The following is a 22,672-nucleotide window of genomic DNA, read 5'->3' on the forward strand; positions in this document are numbered from 1 at the left end:
GTGATATTTTAGATACTTTCCTTCAATGGAACGCGCCCACACAGAGATATGTATTTGATGTCATGTGTAATACTCTAATTAAGGAATGGGGAGACGTAGATCTAGACTCGCCTCCTCAGGATTTATTCGACATACAGGATCAATTTGATAAGGGACTTATTGTGGGTCCTGCTGTAGAGCATGCTGTTCAGAAACTTGTTGCTTTTCGATCTACACTTTTCTCTCAAAATTCTCTTGAGCCTGATCCCACGGTTCGTCGTAAGACGGCGCAATACCCAATGCGAGAAGTTCCTCCGATATGGAGAGATGCAGTTCCACAAGCAGGTAATGTTCCTGGTGTTCCTGCTCATTTTCAGCGTATATGGGTACACGATCCTTGGAAAAGGTCAGAAGTATTAGCACTCAAACAGTCTTTACCGGACCCTCGTAAGAATCCTGCGGGATATTATAAAGAGCTGTCTCAGATTGTTGACGCTTGTATTATGAATTTGGCAGATTTATTTATTTATTTATTTTATAGCACTTATAAGGCGCGCAGCTACCCACAAAGGGTTTCCCGGCGCCAAGATAGCAGAGCCCAAAACACAACAGGAGAGGAGACAATCAGCAGCCAACTATTTGTCAAACAGCCAAGTTTTAACACTTTTTCTAAATCTCAGATGATTTTCTTCTTTACGTATGTGGGGGGGGAGTGTGTTCCAGAGGGTGGGCCCTAGGTAGGAAAAGGATCTCCCACCCATTCCGGCCAGTTTGTACCTGGGAACAGCAAAATTCGCTGCTGTACAAGAGCGAAGGTTGCGGTTGGGGAAATAGAGCTTGGCAAGGTCTTGTAAGTACCTGGGGGCAGTGCCAGCTTTGATTTTAAACAGATAGTTAAGGGCTTTGAATCGGATCCGATTTTCCACCCTTAGCCAGTGCAGATCCCTAAGATGTTTTGTGATCCTAGCAGATCTAGGGATTCTGCATAGCAGTCTAGCAGCAGAGTTTTGCACAAGCTGCAGGCGTCTTATCACTGCTTTGTTGGAGCCCAGGTAGAGGATGTTCCCGTAGTCAAGCCGAGATGTAACTAAGGCATTGACTACGGTCTTCTGGGTAATAGGTGGTAACATCCAGACAATTTTGCGTAGCCATCTAAGAATGGTGAAGCACATGCCTGCCACTTTGTTGGCTAGCTGCGTCATAGATAGTCCATCATCTATGATTATTGACTTACTCATGGGGAATGTAGTCCCACAAGCAATATGGGCCAAGATTCGTAGGCAGGATCATGTGGTAGCTCTAGGTGGTGATTGGGCTGCCATTACAGCTGCGGATGCAGGACAAGTAGGTGGGGCCAAACCGGATGCCCTGATCACAGAATTGCCTGGAAAAATAATAGATTTGATGAAAACTTTAATGCCTGCGATGCGTGTTAATTGGGATAAGTTAGCGGCGTGTAAGCAAAAGACGGATGAAAGTGTCTCCGACTTCTTTACTCGGTTTGAGGAAACTTTCATCGACCATAGTGGACAGGATATGAGTACTGAAGGGGGACAACGATTGTTCGTAGACAAATTTGTTTTTAATTTACTTCCAGAATTATCGAATAAATTAAAACAATCAGAGAGTTCTTGGGCTGTCTCTTCCACTGCTCAGATATTGGCTACTGCTCAATATTATGAGAATAGGGATAAGGAGGACAAGGAGAAAGCGGAGAAAAAGACTAAAGATTTGAAAACAAAAGTCCCTCTGCAACAGGCTTATCCCCCTCGTTCTGCTCAGCCCTCATTTTTACAGCCCCCGCAGTTTCAGAGGTTGTTGCAGAAGCCAGTCCCCTCAGTTCCACGAGCTCCATTGGGCCCCAACCAGTGTGCTTATTGTAAAGAAGATGGTCATTTTAAGAATACTTGTCCAATTTTATTGCAACTGTATGGTGGATCATTGGCGCCACGGGGTCGTGGTGACTCTCGATCCATATCCAGAGGAAGGGGTCGTGGTGCGCCACCTCAGGAACGACGTCCCTCTCCCTCTCAAGACTCTACGATTATTTTGATCAGCAGAATTCTCCATCTGCACAATACTACAATGATGACTATTGTTTCGATAATGGGGACGTTGCTTTCCACACTAGCTAGGACAGCCATAGGCAAAGTAAGGGAGTCATATCAGTTCCAGTAGATCAGGAAGGACCTTATGTTAATGTTATGGCATTAGGTGTTACAGAACCATTTCTCTTGGATACTGGTGCTATGAGAAGTTCTATAATGCATTCTAAACTCCCTGGGGCACCTTTGTCTGGCTTAACAAATGTTTCTGTAGGATTCTCTGGCGCCCCAGTTTCAAATCCTATCTCTTGTCCATTGCCCATTTCTATTGGTCCATATGATTTGGAAGCTCCACTCCTTTTAACGACGGGATGCGGAGAAAATTTGTTGGGTTTGGACCTACTGAAACGTTTACATACTACGCTGTATTGTTCACCCTCTGGTGTGCACCTTAATTTAGGTGATAAGTTGACTTCTCCAATGTATGTATCTAAAGAACAGCTACCACCCGAGTTGCGTTCACTTCCCGCTACACTTTGGGCTGTGGGTACAAATGATGTTGGCTTGTTGCAAATTCCACCATATGTAATTACTGTTAAAGACAATGTTAAGATGCCACATGTTCCACAATATAAAATATCCAGTGATGGTGAGAGAGCTTTGTTGGCCATTGTTCATGATTTGGTTCAGAAGGGTATGGTTGAAGAGACTAGAGGAAACGTTTGCAATAGTCCTGTTTTGCCTATTCTTAAACGTACTGATCCCTCTCAACCACCTGTGTATCGTTTTGTAATTGATCTTCGAGAGGTCAACAAAATTGTTGTCCCTCAATTTCCTGTTGTGCCAGAAATCACAGCTTTGCTTACCATGATTCCTGCTTCAGCAGGTTGGTTCTCAGTGATCGATCTTAAAAATGCTTTCTTTAGCATTCCCATTGCCGAAGAAAGTAGGGAACTTTTCGGCTTCTCTCTCGGAGGCCGTAGCTTCCGGTTTAAGCGCGCACCCCAAGGCTATTGTGAAAGTCCTTCAATATACAGTCTAGCTTTGAAGTCACAACTTGACACCTTTTCTTTGCCCTCAGGTGCCACTCTTCTCCAATATGTGGATGATTTGTTGATCGCTGCAAATTCTGAAAATGTTTGTAAAGCAGCAACTGTATTGCTCTTACAGCATTTGTCTGATTCACATCATAAAGTATCGTCTTCCAAGTTACAATATTGCCGACAAGAGGTTACCTATTTAGGTCATCTCTTGTCGAAGGAGAGAAGGCGATTGACTCCAGAACGTATTCATGCAATTGCACGAATGCCTCTACCGTCCACACAAAGAGAAGTGCGTGCTTTCTTAGGCATTACCTCTTACTGTAGACAGTGGATTCCAAATTTTCCCTTCTTACTAAATCACTGTTGGCACTTACACTTAAAGACACGCCCCAGCCTTTGCCTTGGACTGATGAATGTCAAAAGAGTTTTTCTGATTTGCGTACTGCTTTGTGTTCTGCTCCTGTGTTGGGTACTCCAGATTACAGTAAACCTTTCACACTCTATGTGCATGAAAGGGAAGGTTGCGCATTATCAGTATTGACGCAACGATTTGGCGACAAACAAAGGCCATGTGCCTATTTTTCTGCAACATTAGATCCAGTAGCTAAAGCATTACCTAGTTGCCTTAGAGCGACAGCAGCAGCGGCAATTTCTATTTGTCAGTCCACTGGACTAGTGCTAGATCATACTCTTAATGTTATGGTGCCACATGTAGTAGATACTCTTCTTAATAGGACGAAAACTCAGCATTTAACGAGTGCTCGCTTGTCTGGATACGAGTTGACACTTCTGGCTAGTCACATACACATAAAAAGATGTAATGTCCTTAATCCAGCAACATTGTTGCCTGCTTTGCATGCTAGCTAGCAATGTACAAGATCAGCATGATTGTTTTCTTCGCACTGAAGAAGAAACGAAGGGTCGAATAGACCTTAAGGACACACCACTTGTGGATCCGGATGGGATCCTATGGGTAGATGGGTCATGTTTAAAGCTACCTAATGGTGAAACCACAGCTGCTCATGCAGTAACGACGTTATATACAGTGGTAGAAACTGCACGCATTCCGCATAATTCAGCACAAGCTGCAGAATTGATTGCGTTGACAAGAGCATGTGTGTTGGCAAAAGAGAAGAGAGTGACTGTCTATACCGACAGCCAATATGCATTTGGCGTCGCCCATAGTTTTGGTCGTTTGTGGAGGGAAAGAGGATTCTTTACCTCCCACGGCACCAAGATACAGCATGGTCAGTTGGTAACTGACCTTCTCGAACCACTTGCCCTGCCTACTCAAATAGCGATTGTGAAGTGCAGTGCGCATAAAAAGATTACTGATGATGTGGGTCAAGGAAATGCGTTTGCAGATGAGATAGCGAAGGAAACAGCGAGGAATGTTGGAAGTCGCATGTATGTTGCAGGGCCTGCTAGATGGGTTGCAGAAGCTGGTATGTGTGAGGACACAGTGGAAAGTGTGAAAGCAATCCAGAAGGAGGCCACTGAGAAGGAATTAAGTACGTGGAGAGAAAGTACGGGAATGTTGGATAGTACGGGATGTTGGACGGAATTGTCAGAGCATCAACGATGGTTGTTACCTGATGCGTATGTACTGCCTGTAGTCACTATGGCCCATGGACCAGCCCATATTAATGCACGGGGTATATGTAAGCTTTTAGCTCCAGTATGGCAGAATGCTGGTATTCCTAAATGTGCAGAAAACGTGGTGAAACATTGCATTGTTTGTTTGATGCACAATGCAGGAAAGGGAACTCCAACTCCAGCAGGTCACTTTGCACCCCCTACGTACCCATTCAAGGTACTGCCAATAGACTACATCCATATGGAGCGTTTCAATAATCTCAAGTATGTCCTGGTGGTGGTTTGTGCCTTTTCCAGATGGATAGAGGCCTACCCCCTAAAGGACAACACTGCTTTGTCCACTGCAAAAAAGAATTCTTCCCGAGGTTTGGTTTGCCGCGCATTGTCTGGAGTGACAATGGAAGTGAATTTGTAGGTGAAATTATGCAAAAGTGTGTGTAGGTCTAGGCATTAGACAGAAATTCCACGCGGCAAACCATCCTCAGTCAGCAGGTTTGGTAGAGTGCTACAATGGCACGCTCAAACTTAAGCTAGCAAAGATTCAGGCCAGCACGGGCCTTTCTTGGCCTGATGCTTTGCCTTTGGCACTCCTTTCTACTAGAACAACTGTTCATTCTCGTTTGGGGCTTAGCCCATACGAGATTGTGTTCGGACGCCCAGCTAACGTCTGGGGAGTCCCCAGACCCAAAAAGTACTCAGATATCCCCTACCCACTGTTGGTTGACTATTTGCATGATCTCACCACTAAATTGCATGTTATTCGTCAACAGGTCCAAAACACTTTACCAGAGGCCTCTTCAGATCCCGGACACACCATCCAGCCTGGGGATTGGGTGTGCCTGAAAAATTTCCAGAGAAAAAAGAACCTGGAACCTCGCTGGGGGCATCCAAGACAAGTTCTGCTTACAACTCGTACAGCTGTCAAGGTCCTGGGGAAGAACACTGGATCCACGGTGTGCACTGCAAAAGGGTACCATTGCCTTTGCCGCATGACCAGTGGGTCCGAGAAGGTATTGGTGACAGTGAGTTTGAGCAGGTACCCAGTTTCGTGCCGTTCAGCAGTGCACACCTAAATTGGACTAACTCGGAGAAAGAGGACGATGATGTTCTACAGGAAGCTGTACCCGTTCATCTGAGAGTCGATACAACAGATCCCGAACATTTATTCCAGGACCAGACAACGCTTGGAAAGAGACAACATAATTTGAGGAAAAGATGCCCTAAGGACAATTAATTTTGACTTTCACTTTTTTTAAACTCTATTAATAAAGATAAATTTTTCCTTCCCTTATCCATCAAGTTGCAGGGTCACGGTAGGAGTCTTGAGCTGTGACCTGAATAGTGACTAGGTCAACAGGACTTGCAGTGTCATAGGACGGCTAACAATCACAGCCAAGTGATTAAGGAAGATTATCGTGAGTGACGCCTTTAGAGTAATGGATAGTGCAGGGAAAGGAAGTGATATTAAAATGTTGAAGAGAGCTCATTATAAGAAATTATTATTTGGTCGTTGTGGCGTAGCCCTATGTGTTTTAGTAGGTTTAAGTCGTTTTTTAGCATGCATAGGATGGATTATTCATGTCCTGCAGTCAGTGCCTGTTCCCGTTTCTGTCCATCTAACTCCCTCTACTACTGTTTCACCGCATAAGTTTTACTCACTCCCAGATCACGAGCAAATGAGAAGAATGGAATATATTAACAATTCGTTTATTCAACTGTTACACCAGCACCAATTGATAGTAAATGTTACTGATTGTTGGTTATGTGGTCTCATACCACATAATACACAAAGAGGAATGCCGTATCTAGTCCTCCCCTTCTCATATGAAGGTTCTGCTTTGGCCTATCTGGCTATGTTTTCCAATGCATACCAGAATTTACTTCGATACCCTTCTGGTGGATCCTATAATGGTGGAGTGGATTTCAGTCATAGTTCTTTGATAAAGGGCATTGTAACTATGGCAAAGATTGCTGATATCATCAAGATTCCCAAAAACGAAAAGAGAGCGTATGATGGGTGGAATATAACTCGCTATACTCTTAGCCTTACTGACAAGCTCAAGCAACAGAGTTCTGCACCGATTTGGGTACTACCCCAAAGAGGTCGTTTGTGCTTGCAAATAAACGGCCAGAATTCCAAACCTAAGCAAGAGAGAAGCAACTGTTCCCACACTTATGTCTATACTCCTTCTACACCCGCACCATTAGTGGCTTCACAAGGTACATATTTCATCTGTCATGATAAAGCTTATACATGGCTTCCCACACACTTCTCGGGAACATGTTATGTAGCTTTTCTCCTCCCTCCTACATACACCGCTCCCGCTGATTATCATAGGAAGAGAGTTGCTAGAGGAGTGTTAGATTGAGAAGATACAGCAGGGGAAGAAGGAGGGGATTTTCTGAAAGGGTTTCTTCCCTTTTAGGGTCCGATGGCCAATAGCAAAAATATCAGACAGTTGATCCGTGTGGTTGATGCCACAATCAATGTAACTTCTGGAGCTCTGAAAAATTTGACTGCTGAGCTTCAGGCGGATCGACTTATGACCTTACAGAATAGAATGGTTCTAGACATAATACTTGCAGATAAAGGAGGAGTTTGCAAATTGATTGGGTCCAGTTGTTGCATTTATATTCCTGACAACGCCCCTACAGTATACCAAGCCATCTCTAAGCTACATGTCATCTCTGAGTCTATCCACCAAGATACTGGAGATTGGTCTGTGATGGGATGGTTTTGGGGACTACTGTCCACTTAGGGATGGAAAGTGCTAACTTTCCTTGGAATGATTTTAGCACTCGTCTTTTCTTGTTGTTTTTGTCTACAGTGTGGTCCAGCTATTTGTGGACTCTGTGCCACAATCTGTGTCTCCAAACCAGTAGCACAACAGACAGAACACATTAAGATGATGGTGCAGCAACATCTTAGTGACCTCGTGACCATTGATATCGACTCAGATTGAAATGGGTTCCTTTGTGCTTTGCCTGAGTATGGCAAAAGGAGGGGCTGAGGTTACGTAGTTTTCAGCCTTGCTTCGCTACAGCCGCCATTTTGCGTTTAGTCGCCATTTTATGTTGCCCTACTCAGGCAGCACGGCTAACGCGGAGAAAATGGTCTTTTCTGCCACTTTCAGCTGTTCGATGTTTTTCTCGCCAAGGAGCAACCTTTGTCCTTGTGTGCGATACTGATGTCAGGGTCCGGCCGAGTTTGCAAAGCCATGTCTAGACTGATTAATCCATGACTTACTCCACTGTTTGGGTCCCACCATTCTTCTCTACCTTGTCTTATTTAAATGGCCTTCGCTATTCTCTCCGTGTGTTCTCTTGTTACATAGCTCTTCTCTTTGAAGCATTCTACACATGTTTTGCCACCTGCAAATTGAACTACGGGCACTAGTGTTGATTAACCTGATGGGAGGAGAGCACACGGGGTCTGAAAGGAGGGTGTGTTTTAGACATCTGATAGCTTGTTTTCGAACTATTCCTATTTGTCAGTTTTGTGTATATTGGGAGTTATCATTGTAAACTTGTGTTGTATAATAGACTGTGCGCCACAGATTGAAGTGGCAGTCTCTTGAGAACCTACCTGTGTGGTACTTCTTAGATAACTGTGCTTAGCTGCAGCTAATAAAACTACTTTTCTACGCCAAGCAGAGTGTCCTGTGTCTCTGTCGGTCGAGGCAGGTGAACTCGGAGATCTTAGGCGTGCCCTGCGCCGCTCGGCCCATAAGGCCAGGTTCTCCAACATGGCGTGATGAACTGGGATCACTGCCTAAAGTATCGAAGGAAGTAAGAAACCTCGGAATGACCATGGACTCCAAGCTGTCGATGAATGCCCAAGTGGATAAACTAGCAAGATCAAGCTTTGCTACTATAAAAACACTGTGATAAATTTTCCCTCATTTGGGATTTCCACACAAGGTCCAAGCTACCATCTCCCTTGTTCTGTCCAAACTCGTTTACGCCAATAGCCTCTACCACGGATCACCTTTAACGACCATGAAAAGACTACAACGGATTCAGAACTCGGTTGCCAAATTACTCTTGCATATCAAACCGCGAGACCACATTTCCCCTGCCGTGAAAGCCCTGCATTGGTTACTGGTTGCCAGAAGATCCACGTTCAAGCTGCTTTGTATCACCTACAAAGCAGTACATGGATTGGGTCCGCTCTTCATTAGGAATAAAATCACCAAACACATTCAACAAAGGAACCTCCGCTCTAAAGGAGCATCTCGCCTCAAAATCCCACCATACAAGAAAAAACCATGGGTGGCACATCCTTCTCTGTTCAAGCAGCCAAACTATGGAACTCTTTACCCCCCAACATAACGTCCCATGACAACCACCTTATCTTCAGAAAACTACTCAAGATTTGGCTCTTCCCCACATAAGCAGCATACGCAAACAGAAATTTACAGCATATCCCTCTGTATACAAGCATTTTTTTGTCACTATGTATGTACCTATCTTTGTGTAATACTTTGTATAAACATGTAAAATAATTATGTTGTTGAGAGAAAAAATAATAATAAATAAATAAAAATCATCTTTGGTCTACATGTACATACTTCCATTGTGCATCTATGTACCTTCCATGTACTTGGATCTGTGTGTCTGTTACTTTTCTCCTGAAAAAGCATATCCAATGCACTACCTTATTTCTCATCCTGTGCCTCTATCAATATTTTTAATCTACATATACTTACCTCCTTTATGTATCTATATACTTTCAATGTAATTATGGATCGATATATTTATCACTTTCTTCTAATTTAGCATTTCCAATGCACTACCCTATTTCTCAGCCTATACTTCGCTCCATATATCATCTAGCCCAACCTTCTGACTCATCTCAAACTTCTTCTACTACTCCTTCCAATGCACTACCCTATCTCTCATCCTATACATCTATCAATATATCCTCTACATCCACTCTCTCATTTATCCCAAACCCCATACCACTACTATGATTGCCAAAATAACCCTTTCTAGACTCTCTCCTACTCTACCCCTCCTTGCATCATCTGACACCTCTTTAACTATACAGATCCCCTAAAACAAACATTTCTGAACTCTTTCCTCTGAGTCCTCCCCTCCAAAACTCCTTTTTACTCATCCAAAAGACTCCTCCTATTGCTAAGACCTTTTAAAAAAAATTCTTTCACTTTTATCCCTCCACTATCCTTATCAATCGAAATTAACAGACTAACATGTTCACTTCTCAAATTCCATATTAAACTATACTAATATACTACCAAATAACTGAATAACATATCCACTACTCAAATTATTTCATTTTTTTTACTATACTAATTTTCAACAGTAATCCTTTATGGGTTCCGGAGTGGCGTGATACTCGCCAGAACAGCGATTCAATACCTATCAGGGGTAACAAGTGCTATATGAATACAAATCTTTCTTCCCATTTTATCCCTCCGCTATCCTTTTCACTCCAAATAACTGACTAATATCCACCACTGAAATTACTTCATATTTCACCATAATAATTCACCACTAATCCTTTGTAGGCTTCCTGAATAGCGTGCGTCAACAAGTGCTATATAAATACAAGCCTTTGTCCTCCTCTATCCTTCTGCTATCATTCCAAATCCAAATAACTGACTAATCTATCCACCACTTAAAAATGTACTTGCATGTTTCACTATAATAATTCAACACTAATCCTCTATGGGTACCGGAGTAGCGTGCTACTCGCCAAAAAAAGCGCTTTGACGCCTCGCCAGGGGAAGTAAGCGCTATATAAATGCAATTACAATACAATACAATATGATTACGCCTGGAGTGGCCCTCAGCATCATCTAGCTGAGGTCATAGTTTTTTTTGCTTTGTTTGCAAGTGTTGCAGTGTGGTGGCATCTGTGACTACTAGAGTTGACTGGGCCATTGAGTTCTCAGTTATTCCACCACTTTTCCTGGGAGTTTTTTTGCGGTCATCACTCAGTATGCCAAAGTTGAGTGCCATCGCCTCTATTTTTTTTATTCCCAGTGCCATTTTCGTATCCATAATTGCCACCAAAATCCACTCTGTGTGTGCCTCTAAATCAGAGGTCTTCAAACTATTTTGGTCTGAGCCCCCCTTAAGCAAAACTATATGGCAAGGATTTGGGGAGTGGGAGGGATGATCACAGGGGGCAGGGATCATGAGACCATTTCAGGTGTGCTTTTCTGTAGCTCGCAAAGCACACTAAGGAGCCGATTATGATGGCGGACGGAAACGGGTTCCGTCTGCCAAGGACGCGGCCAAGATACTCCCGACCGCTCCGCGGATAAACCGCCGTTGCGATTAGGATAATAATGTCATGAAACTCCGTCCGCGGCGGACGGAGTACATCAAACCCCGCCGCAAGCGGACGGAACCTAAGAAACACCGTCCGCCGCGGACGAACATGACCGCGGGAACAGGCACAGCCACCGCAATACCTGCGGAGGCTCCGTGCCCACGATTAGGATAACGCCGCCAGTCCCACGGAACTCACCTCCATCCACGACCGCTGCGGAAACAATGCAAGGATAAACCCAGCATCCCAGCGGAAGGACAACACGAACACCATCCCTACCGTCAAACCAATTTCCAAATGGCTGACGGAAGTAAATACAAAACACACTACACAGGACACCCACCCACCTGGAACACCCACACCAATCACAAGCCACAATGACACCCCCCCAAGCACCTAAACATCCACTGAAGTCAACACACCCACCTAGCACCTGACTGGCAACAACCATTGGGACACTACCACAACACCGAGTATAAAAAGATTCCCACCCACTACCACAATCCTTTGTACCACAGCATAGCTGCAAGCAAGAAGCTCATTACGACTAAAAGCAGACACAAAAGTCCACACATACAACCTGCACACAAACACACAAACCACACAAACACCCACCACACCATTCCTACACACCACACACCTGCACATCCCAACCCACTCCACCCACACCTTGCACATCACACACCATGGCACCAAAGAAAAATCCTAAATTCACTGACACAGAGTTGAAGGTCCTGGTGGATGAAATCATCCGTGTCGAACCCCACCTATTCGGCACACTAGTCCAGCAGACCACCGTGGCAACCAAAAACCACATGTGGGACAGGATAGTCAGTCGGGTGAATGCGTCAGGGACCGTGCCACGAACCAAGCACGACATCCAGAGGCGGTGGCACGACCTCAAAACAAGGGTCAAAGGCATCCGTGCAAAAAATCACCTGCGGGCACACCACACTGGCGGCGGCACACCCCCGGAGCCCATACCCTATGCAGAATGGGAGGAAAAGGTGCTGGGCATACTGCACCCAGAGAGCCTTGAAGGAATCGACGAGGGAGAAGAGGCTGGTAAGTACAAACCAAGCACCACTATCACACCGACATGGTCTGCCTCACACAACTGAGAGGACACATCCCCTAGTACCCAAACCATGCATGCGGGACACATACTCACCATAATGTGAACGACTCCCAACAGGCCCCCATGTCCACAGGGAGGGTGGTGGTGTGTGTTGGGAGGTGGGTGGGGTGTGTGAGAGACCAGCACTACGACTCCCAACAGGCCCCCATGTCCACAGGGAGGGTGATGGTGTGTGTTGGGAGGTGGGTGGGGTGTGTTGGGAGGTGGGTGGGGTGTGTTGGGAGGGTGGTGGTGTGTGTTGGGAGGTGGGTGGGGTGTGTGAGAGACCAGCACTACGACTCCCAACAGGCCCCCATGTCCACAGGGAGGGTGGTGGTGTGTGTTGGGAGGTGGGTGGTGTGTGTTGGGAGGTGGGTGGGGTGTGTTGGGAGGTGGGTGGTGTGTGTTGGGAGGTGGGTGGTGTGTGTTGGGAGGTGGGTGGGGTGTGTTGGGAGGGTGGTGGTGTGTGTTGGGAGGTGAGTGGGGTGTGTGAGAGACCAGCACTACGACTCCCAACAGGCCCCCATGTCCACAGGGAGGGTGGTGGTGTGTGTTGGGAGGTGGGTGGGGTGTGTTGGGAGGTGGGTGGGGTGTGTTGGGAGGTGGGTGGGGTGTGTTGGGAGGGTGGTGGTGTGTGTTGGGAGGTGGGTGGGGTGTGTTGGGAGGTGGGTGGTGTGTGTTGGGAAGTGGGTGGGGTTTGTAGAGAGGTCAGTGATATGTAATGTTGGAAAGATGAAAACATGTCATGTCCACTGCATTGATCATTAAATTCTTGTCCCTCAGGTGATCGCAACCTGACTGGCGAAACCAGCAACCGCCTGCAACAGTCGCCCCACTCACAGCACGGACTCTCTGGGGACGATCCCACTGTCAGCTCCGGTGCGGAGGACGAAGCGGGCCCAAGCCAGCTCCCAGGGCCATCAGGCTCACAGGACATCCCTGCCTCCACAACCTTGGCCTGTGTCACCCCACCAACACCTGCCATAGTGACCTGTGCAGCCACCACCACCACCACCTCCACCACCACCAGTACCACCACTCCAGCCTGTGCCACCCTGCCTGACCCAATCGCACGATGCAGGGCCATCTACATCCCAGCCAAGCAGGGAGAGTGGACGGGAAAGGACAGACCAGAGGGCACATCTCACCAACAGGAGTGCTTCTCACCGGCGAGGTGTGGAAGGACACCCACCCCATCCTGCTGCAGAAACACTGGAAGCCCTAGCCAGAGTCCAGGCCTCCTATGAGCGGGGGCAGGCACAGGCTGATCGTGCCCACCAGGACTCAGTGGAGAACACCAATCAGTTGCGGTCAATTGACAGGCGCATAGGGCAACTAGTGGACATCATGGGCCAGGTAACAGCACTGTGGAGGGACTGGTTATCCCGCACCACCCCCCCTCTCAGCCAAGTGCCCAGCCGCCACGGTCGCCAACACCACTGCCACCGCCACCTGAGCCCATGGACATGGATGTGGCCCCTGACCAACCTGCCCCCCCAGCTGTCTCCGCTCCGGCTACAAGACGGAGGGGCCGTCCGAGGGCGGAAGTAGGTGAGAGCAGCGGGGATGCACCATCCACCCGCTCAAAGAGGGGCCGCCAATGACATTAACCTTGCCTGACCCTGCCATTCACCCGCCAACTATGCTGTCCCACAACACCAAGTATTGGCACCGGTCTAATGGACTAGCTGGACATCACCCAATGTGGTGTCACCACGGTCTTTTCATCTACCATGACCTTCAACTCACACTCCCCCACCCAACACTTACTTGTAAATATCCACCAGCATCAATTCACAACCTGTAAATAAATTTCACCTATGTGGGGGGATGAAAGACACAGATATCCCTACCAGGATTGGTGGGTACCCCATGCCACACAGAATACACAACTGTCCCCACAGCATACTCACCAACGTGCCACGCACGTTCTGGACGCAGATTTGCCATCAGTTGGGGGACAATGGTGCTCCGCATGATGTGGGAGTCATGTGCGAACCCTGGAAATCTAGCACACACATGGGATATGATGTTGTCGGCCAGGCACACCACCTGCACGTTGAGCGAATGAAAGTGTTTCCGATTGCGATATACAGGCTCACGTGCCCGGGGTGGAATGAGACCGATATGGGTGCCATCAATGGAACCCACTACGGTATCTGGCCCAGTGCATAGAAGTCTGCTTTGACTGCTGCCAACTCTGCCGCCCGTTGAAAATGTAACATCCCGCAGTACCATGCTGAACATGGACTGTGACATACCCCCGGCATGACCAACTGTGTATTGGAAGGTGCCAGTTGCAAAGAAGTGAAGTGCCACCATCACCTTAGCTGTGGGTGTAATGGAACCAGGATATGTCCTTCGTGGATGCAGATGAGTAGACAATTGGTCTACAAGCTCCAGCAATCTACGTCGATCAAGCCGGAATTTCCTGATCACCTCCTCGTCAACCATGTCCTCCAGCACAGTGTATGGGCGATGCACATTTGGAGCCCTCCTGTGTGGGAGTAGATGTAGTAGATGTCAATTTACCAACAACGCATAGCTGTGCAACTCCATCACATGTAGGCCAACACAATCAAAATGAGAATTGTCGTCGACAATTATCATATGTGTGAGATGTCTGAAATTACCTACAATACAGAGTAGCATGCAAACAATGTGCAGCCACTAACAACATGATGTGTGCCAACATGTACAATGTAACGTACTCACACGTCAAAAGAACTGCCAACGAGACATGCCTAATGACCCTAATGTGGACAAGCGTCATCACAGACACACATGCACGTGCACACACAATACAAAAATGCTACACACACTCCATGTCTTCATGCACCAATTACCACTCCTACAATGGTGAGCATCCTCACTTTACATGCATGGTCATACAAGAGGCAACACACATACGCATACACTGAATCCATGTGTACCCCCACCATTGTAACTTGCACGCACAAACCACACACTCACAACAGATCCTGAATGTGGCCAGACAGCCTTGATGTAGTGTGTAGATGTGTATGAGTTGAAACGTGTGTACGGAAAAACAAGAGGTCGACACATAGACATGCACATGTGTAGCAAATTGGGTGTACATCAATGGCCATAGTGTGAACACACATGATATAGTGCATGACATATGCTGTTTAGCCATCATGGTGACACCCCTCATAACGCATGTGGGGACTACCACGACGGTGCTGCATTTGAAAATATCCAATCAGTGGTGTCGACATGGCGGTGCATGGCTTCCGCCATTGTCGATGGCGCATACGCGCCCCGCGGTACCTCTTCCCGTTGTCTGCCTGTGCACGTGCCGACACGGACACACATCGGCAACCGCAAGTGCACACTTCCGCGACGGTTGCATCTTTTGCAACAATGTTCAATCAGTGGCACCACCATGGCGGTGCATGCCTTCCGCGGGGGAGGTGCAGGCCAACACATACTTGTGATTATGGAAATCCAAATGGCAGTTCATGACCCCCCTTACAGTCACATTGCATCATCCACCGTAGACCGACCGTCCCCGCCCGGTCACCCACCGCCGTACCCGCCCAGTCACCAACCGCCGTCCCCGCCCGGTCACCCACCGCCGTGGCGCCACTGATTGAACATTGTTGCAAAAGATGCAACCGTCGCGGAAGTGCGCACTTGCGGTTGCCGATGTGTGTCCGTGACGGCACGTGCACAGGCAGCCAATGGGAAGAGGTACCGCCGGGCGCGTATGCGCCATCGACAATGGCGGAAACAGTGCACCGTCACACCAGGGCCTGTCATTGGCCCTTTTTGAATGAGGCATCCAGGGGGAACCAATAGCTGGCGACGTGTGCCACTGACATGGGCTCAGGGCCCTATATATGTGTGACTTTCACAAGCACACATTCACTGCTTTGATCCAGTGCTGCCTGTGACCATCACCTCGACCTGCTGCTGCTGAGCTGACCTACGGCTGCTGCCTGTGACCATCACCTCGACCTGCTGCTGCTGAGCTGACCTACGGCTGCTGCCTGTGACCATCACCTCGACCTGCTCCTGCTGAGCTGACCTAAGGCTGCTGCCTGTGACCATCACCTCGACCTGTTGCTGCTGAGCTGACCTACGGCTGCTGCCTGTGACCATCACCTCGACCTGCTGCTGCTGAGCTGACCTACGCCTGCTGCCTGTGACCATCACCTCGACCTGCTGCTGCTGAGCTGACCTACGGCTGCTGCTGCTGTGCCACAGTCCAGGACCTCTCCATGCAGAGAGTGCGAGAGACCCGGTCTCGTCCCTTCAACGCAGCGGAGCTGGACGTCCTTGTGGACGGTGTGCTCAGCCACTACCAACGGCTCTACGGTGCACCCGGACAGGTGGTAAGTTCAGTGGTGTACATGTTGTTGGCCATGAGGTGTTCAGTGGCTCCTGTCTTCTGCAAGCCTGGCGGTGTGCTGTGGGACCTTCACATTGCAGTGCTGCGCATGGCTGCATGTAGAAACATGTTACTACGATGTTTGTGCATGTCATACTGTCCACTTACTTTACCCTCTTGTCTCCCATCATGGTAGGTAAAGCTGCACCTTCGCAAGGCCGTGTGGAGGACCATAGCACGTGATGTACGGGCAGTGGGGGTGTGCAATAGACGACACACACTGCCACAAGCGCTGGGACGACATATCCAGGCTTAGCAAGAATGTGGCGGTGATGACACTGGGGATGATTCCAAGATCTACACGTCTGGCCCGCCGCACCATGACCCCTCTTATGCACCGTATCATTGCTGTGACGCATCCTGACCTGTCCGCCCGGCTGAGTGGGAATCCACAGCAAACTAGCGGTAAGCAGAATGTATGTGTATGTTACTTGGGCCTGCAATGCATGTATTGGTGCTCAGACACAGTAGTGACTTCCGTGGTGCGTATGTTTAGCTGAAATACCATGCTGGTGCCATTAGCGGAGTGAGCGTTGGCATCCATGTCCGCCAGGTGGACAGCCCACTTGCTTAGTAGTTGAGGGTTCCAGGACATGCCGTTGAGGTCTGTGGTCCCATGGCATGACATGTGTGCAGATCTACAGGCACTTGCCATGTTCGTATGATGTACATGTTTGACAGCCAACACCGGTTCTTTGATGTGAGGATGACTGGTAGGGGTGGGACGTGTGCAGGATGTGTGCTACATGTACTATGTATGTAATGGAATTCTAGATCTGTTGTCCTTCTGTACGTGAGTGTGGCACTTACTCACACCTCGTTTCTCTCTATTTCAGCTTTGGCAGAGGGCACTGACCCACAGACGACGGAGATGAGTGGTGGCAATGCTTCCGGATCAGAGGTCACACACACGCAGACTGACACTGAAGAGGGCATCCCCGGAGAGGGGGACAGGACAGTCCCTGAGGACTCACATGTGGAAACACCATCGCCCTCATCCTCAGAAAGTGTTGGTGAGACCGCACTGTTGGCACAGACAGGGAGTGGGCAATCGACACCTTCAGTCGGGACACAGCACACAGGGCCCACACTGCCACCCACTGCAACATGTACTGCTCGTGCTCGCCAGAGGAGGGGGAGCAGAGTTGCCTTCGGTGCAGGAACCGCCGCCCCTGCCCCGGTGACACAAAGTGCACTTTGTGCAGAGGTTGTAGATCTGCTGCGACAGCTGTGTGTAGGGCAGACCAACATGATAAATGCATTCCAAGACCACGATAGGAAGTTGGGGCAGGTGGTGGCATTCATGGAGGGTATGCAAGGCGATGTTGCTGGTCTACACAGAACAGTTCAGTCATTGGCAAACACTGTGTCTTCTGCCATTGTACAGTCGCAAAGACAGGGTGCTACTTCTGTTCCCCCATCCACACCACTTGATGTCTCAGGGGGGAGTGACTTCTCAGAGCAGGACTCTTTTACAGGTTATTGCACTAGGAGCAGCCACAGGCAGCAGGGCAGGGCACAGAGAGCACAGACCCCATCCCTCCTCAAGCACAAACTTCTCTGTCTTCACCCTGAAACCCTATTTGCAGACCATCATAATACCCTAAACTCCTCCATCATCACCAACTACATCTTCTACACTAAATGCACTTCTAAATGGAAAAGCCTTTTTCTCCGCCACCTCCCTATCACTAATTCCCGCAATATCCCATACGGTTTAATACTCTCCACGTCTCCCTCTCCCTCCTTTCCGGGTGATATCGATATCTCTATCTTTAATTCGGGAAAAATTCTTATCCAAGCCTCTGAAAACCACCTACTCATCTTTGAGCTCCACTTCAACTCTCTATCACAATCCCTCTCACAATCTGTTCCGCCCCCCCGTCTCCCCTCCCCACCCCACCTTCAACACCTTCCTCTCCCATCTTCACTCCCACCCCACTCTCTCCTCCCCTTGATACGCCACCCCCCTCCCCCACACCCTACCCCATCGACCCCTCCCAACAACTCCTGACCTCCCACGCCCCTTTCTATACTTCAATTAACGACACCACTCCTCCCCTCATACCTCGATCCCCTCCCTCCTTCACACTCTCTCCCGCCCCCAAACATGTCGACCTCCCTCAACCACTACCTACCTACTACGGCAATCCTGTCCCCATATCCCTTAACATCTCCCAATCCCCAAATATCGCACAATATCCAACTTTCTCCTTATCTTCGAATGCCTCCCAGCCCTCCAATGTTCTTGTCCCCACTTCCTCTCCCACAACCCTACCCCCCCATACCCTTGAACTCCCCTAAATCGCCATTACCTCCTGATTTCTCCACACCCTCTCAGGCCTCTTCCCTAAACTCTAATCGCCATTTCATGAACATTCACTCTCCGCCTGTCGATCTCCCCCCGATTATTCCACCCTCTACCTCCGCTCTCTCCACCACCTCTACCACACCCCCAGCGTCGACTACCGACCCCCTATCACCCCCCTTCGCTAGCAATGCTTTCTCCCCTACATACCCCCTCCCTCCGACTCACCCCTTGTTCCCCCATGCTTAACTATATCCCCTAATACCCCCACGCCTGACGATCTCCTCTCAACCATTCCCCCCATATCCTCAAGACCATCCAACCCCGCACCTACCCCTCCAGTCTCACCTACCCCTCCAGTTTCACCTAACTACCCTCTTTCATCCCCCCCTTTTCTAATATTTCGCTCTCCCTTAATGCCCTCCCTCCAACATACTCCCACTCTCCCTCACCCTTTGATCCGCCTCATTTCCTATCCCCCCAAAGCCCCCCTCACCTCTCTACCTCCTCCCCGGGCGACGCCCACCATGCTCCCTCCTCTGTCCCCTCCTTCTTCCCACGTGTCTCCTTACTCACCATCCCTTACTGACTCTTCACCTCCCCCACCTATTGGTCCTCCAAAAGCTGGTCATCCTATGCCTACCTCTGATATACCCACCTCCTCTGTTAACAACCATAGTAAATTGAATTCCCCACTCACACCTACTTCTAATATATCCCTTACCTCTATTAATACTCGACCACCTCACTACATTCCCCTCCCCCCTCCAGGCTTTCCCCCCCTTCCGCCCCATGCTTCCCCCACCTCAATAACCTGTACCCCACCAATCTCTGAACCTTTACCCGATACACGTTACGCCTCAATTCCATCCCAATCACTCCTTAAAGTTGAACTTTTACTTTCGTCCCTCGTATCAGAACTCTCCGCACTCAGAACTGATATCTCTCTCCTCCTTAAAACTCACCCGTCTATTTCCGACCACACCTCTATGACATCAGAGTGCACCGTCCCGCTGCAAGTTGACACTCTCCTCATACCACCCCCTAGCAAATCCCCTTTTATATCGACCCTCACCGACCCCCCTCTCCTCCCCTGTAAACTCACTACCCGAGTTAAGCTGAACGATTACCCCTTTAGCACCCCACCCAGCAACTGTAACTCTTTCTCTCCACCACATCCTGATACTAGCAACTTAATCATGGGAACCAACTCTCTTATTAACTCCCCTGACTCCCCCTCTCCATCCCCGCCTACCATCTCCTGCTCATCCACAATACCTGTTCTTGTTAACTCGAACAGACTCCCCCCTCAAACGACATCTCCTAGACCCCCCCAACTACTTAGATCTATCCCCCCCTGTCCTCCCACCCCTCCTCCTATCCCCTCTCCCCTTCGCTGCATGTTGATAAACTGCAGATCCGCCTCCTGCCATGCAACTGAGATTTCTGAAACCATTCTCAGTGAAAATATTGACATTGCTTTCCTTACTGAAACCTGGCTCACCACCCACTCCACCCCTATCCTCGACCTGCTTATCCCTCCTGGCTTCTCTATTATCAGGAAGGACAGAATCAAACAACTAGGTGGAGGCCTTGCCCTCATCTTTAAGGAGAATCTCGACATTTCACCCGTCCTACTCCAAGACCCTTCGTCTTTTGAATGCCTCTGCGCCGACCTCTCTTTCCCTGGCTTCCCCACCACTCGGCTACACACCATCTACCACCCCCCAGGAAATTGCCTCCCCTTCACAGAAGAGATGACTGATCTTATTATCCAAGCCTCAATCTCTCACCCCAAAAATGTCTTCCTGGGTGACTACAACATCCACTGGAATAAGAACCCTAGATGCTATCCTGACGAACAAGGATTCGGCCTTTCTCTCGAACATAACACCTGTTGATTGGTCTGATCATCACCTCATCCTCTTCACCCTAAACAGCCCCTCCACTCATCCCGCCCCTATCAACACTTTCCCCAGTAAACCCACTCGTAACCTTCACCTCATCCCACCTGAAGAAATGGAATCAGCAATTAAAACTTGCTTACTCCCCCCCCCCTCTCTTGGCACCAATGATCTCACCGATCACTATAACAAATCCATCCTTGATGCCCTTTACTTAATTGCCCCCATTAAGTTAAAAAAACAAAAAAACATCCCTCCAAAATCCTGGTTCAACGTTGAACTCAATAACGAAAAACGGTCCCTCAGACAATCCGAACGCGCTTGGAGGAATCATCCCTCCTCTGAAAACCTGGCCCTACTGAGATCTAACAGAGCTCATTACAAAAAACATATCTTTAACGAAAAAGCCACCTTCCTCTGGTCTCAACTTGACCAGGCCAGAAACCGTCCCCGGGAATTGTTTAACATTATTAAAAAACAAACTTCCTCTGACCCTCCTAAACTTGCTGCCTCTGTCAAAAGATGTGAAGAAATTGCCAGTTTCTTTTCAAACAAAGTCAACTTCATTGAACAATCCTTCTCTTCCCCTCCTCTCTCGCTCCAACCTCCCTCCATCCAACCCACCTTACTAAACAGGCCCAACTCACCTCCCTCCCCCTCCCTCTCTCCTCCCACCTATCAACCTCCCCCCATCAAAATCTCATTCCCCAACTCTCCCAATTCACCTACCTCCTCCTCCCTCATTCACCCCGACTCCACCCTACCCCTCCCTTCTCTCACCCCGCAGGACTCTTCCTCCACATTTTCCATCCCTAAAAATAACGCTTCATGGAATGTATTTATTCCTACCTCGGAAACCACTATCATCAACATCATTGCCAAACTCAAACCATCCTCACATTCTAACGACCCCCTCCCCTCCCACTTAGTCCAACAACTCAAATACATCATTGCCCCAATTTGGACCACTATCATCAACTCCTCACTTTCTTCTGGCTACGTTCCAGCCTCCCTACAGCTAGGTCAAATCTCCCCTATTCTAAAAAACCCTACTGTCGATACTAATGATCTGAACAATCTACGCCCTATCTCCAACCTTCCCTTCCTATCTAAAGCCCTTGAAAAATGTGTTCTGTCACAGCTAGACAACCATATCTCCTCCTTCAACCTACTTGACACCTTCCAATCGGGGTTTAGAAAAGGATGCAGCACAGAAACAGCCATGCTCAATATTACTGATGACATTCATTGCTCTCTTGACAAGGGCGAATCCTCCCTACTAATCCTCCTGGATCTCTCAGTGGCATTTGATACCGTACACCATCCCACCCTGTTGAACACCCTAAAAGTTTGCTTCGGTCTTAAAGGCACTGTTCTCCAATGGTTCACTTCCTTCCTCCAGAACAGATACCAACAAATTAAACTCAGTCATTGCCTTTCCAAACCCCAACCTGTCGCTCTCGGAGTCCCTCAAGGCTCTATTCTCTCTCCTACCCTTTTCAACCTCTTTATGGAATCCCTCACTCTCATTCTCAAACAAGCCAGAATCATTTACCACCTATATGCCGATGACACCCAATTATACTACAAGATCAAAACCCACAATGACATCCTTCACCTCAATGACACTCTGCTGAAAGTCCAAGCTTAGTTCCACCTTAATCATCTTAAACTGAATCCTAAAAAAACTGAAATTATCCTCTTTACTCCGAAACTTAACTCCCTACCCATTCAACTCTGGACTAAAGACATCACTGCCCTTAACTGCTCCCTCTCCACCTCTAATTCGGTAAAATCCCTGGGTATCAGCATTGACCAGAACCTTACCCTCATCCCCCACATCGAAAATACAGCAAGAAGTGCTCTCTCCACCCTACACCACCTCAAAAAAGTTAAACCTTTCATTCCAGCTGATGATTTCAAAATTGTCGTACAATCCCTTGTCCTATCCAAGATCGACTATGG

This window comes from Lissotriton helveticus, chromosome 5_1 (genome assembly GCF_964261635.1).
Source record: "Lissotriton helveticus chromosome 5_1, aLisHel1.1, whole genome shotgun sequence".
Classification (NCBI taxonomy): domain Eukaryota; kingdom Metazoa; phylum Chordata; class Amphibia; order Caudata; family Salamandridae; genus Lissotriton; species Lissotriton helveticus.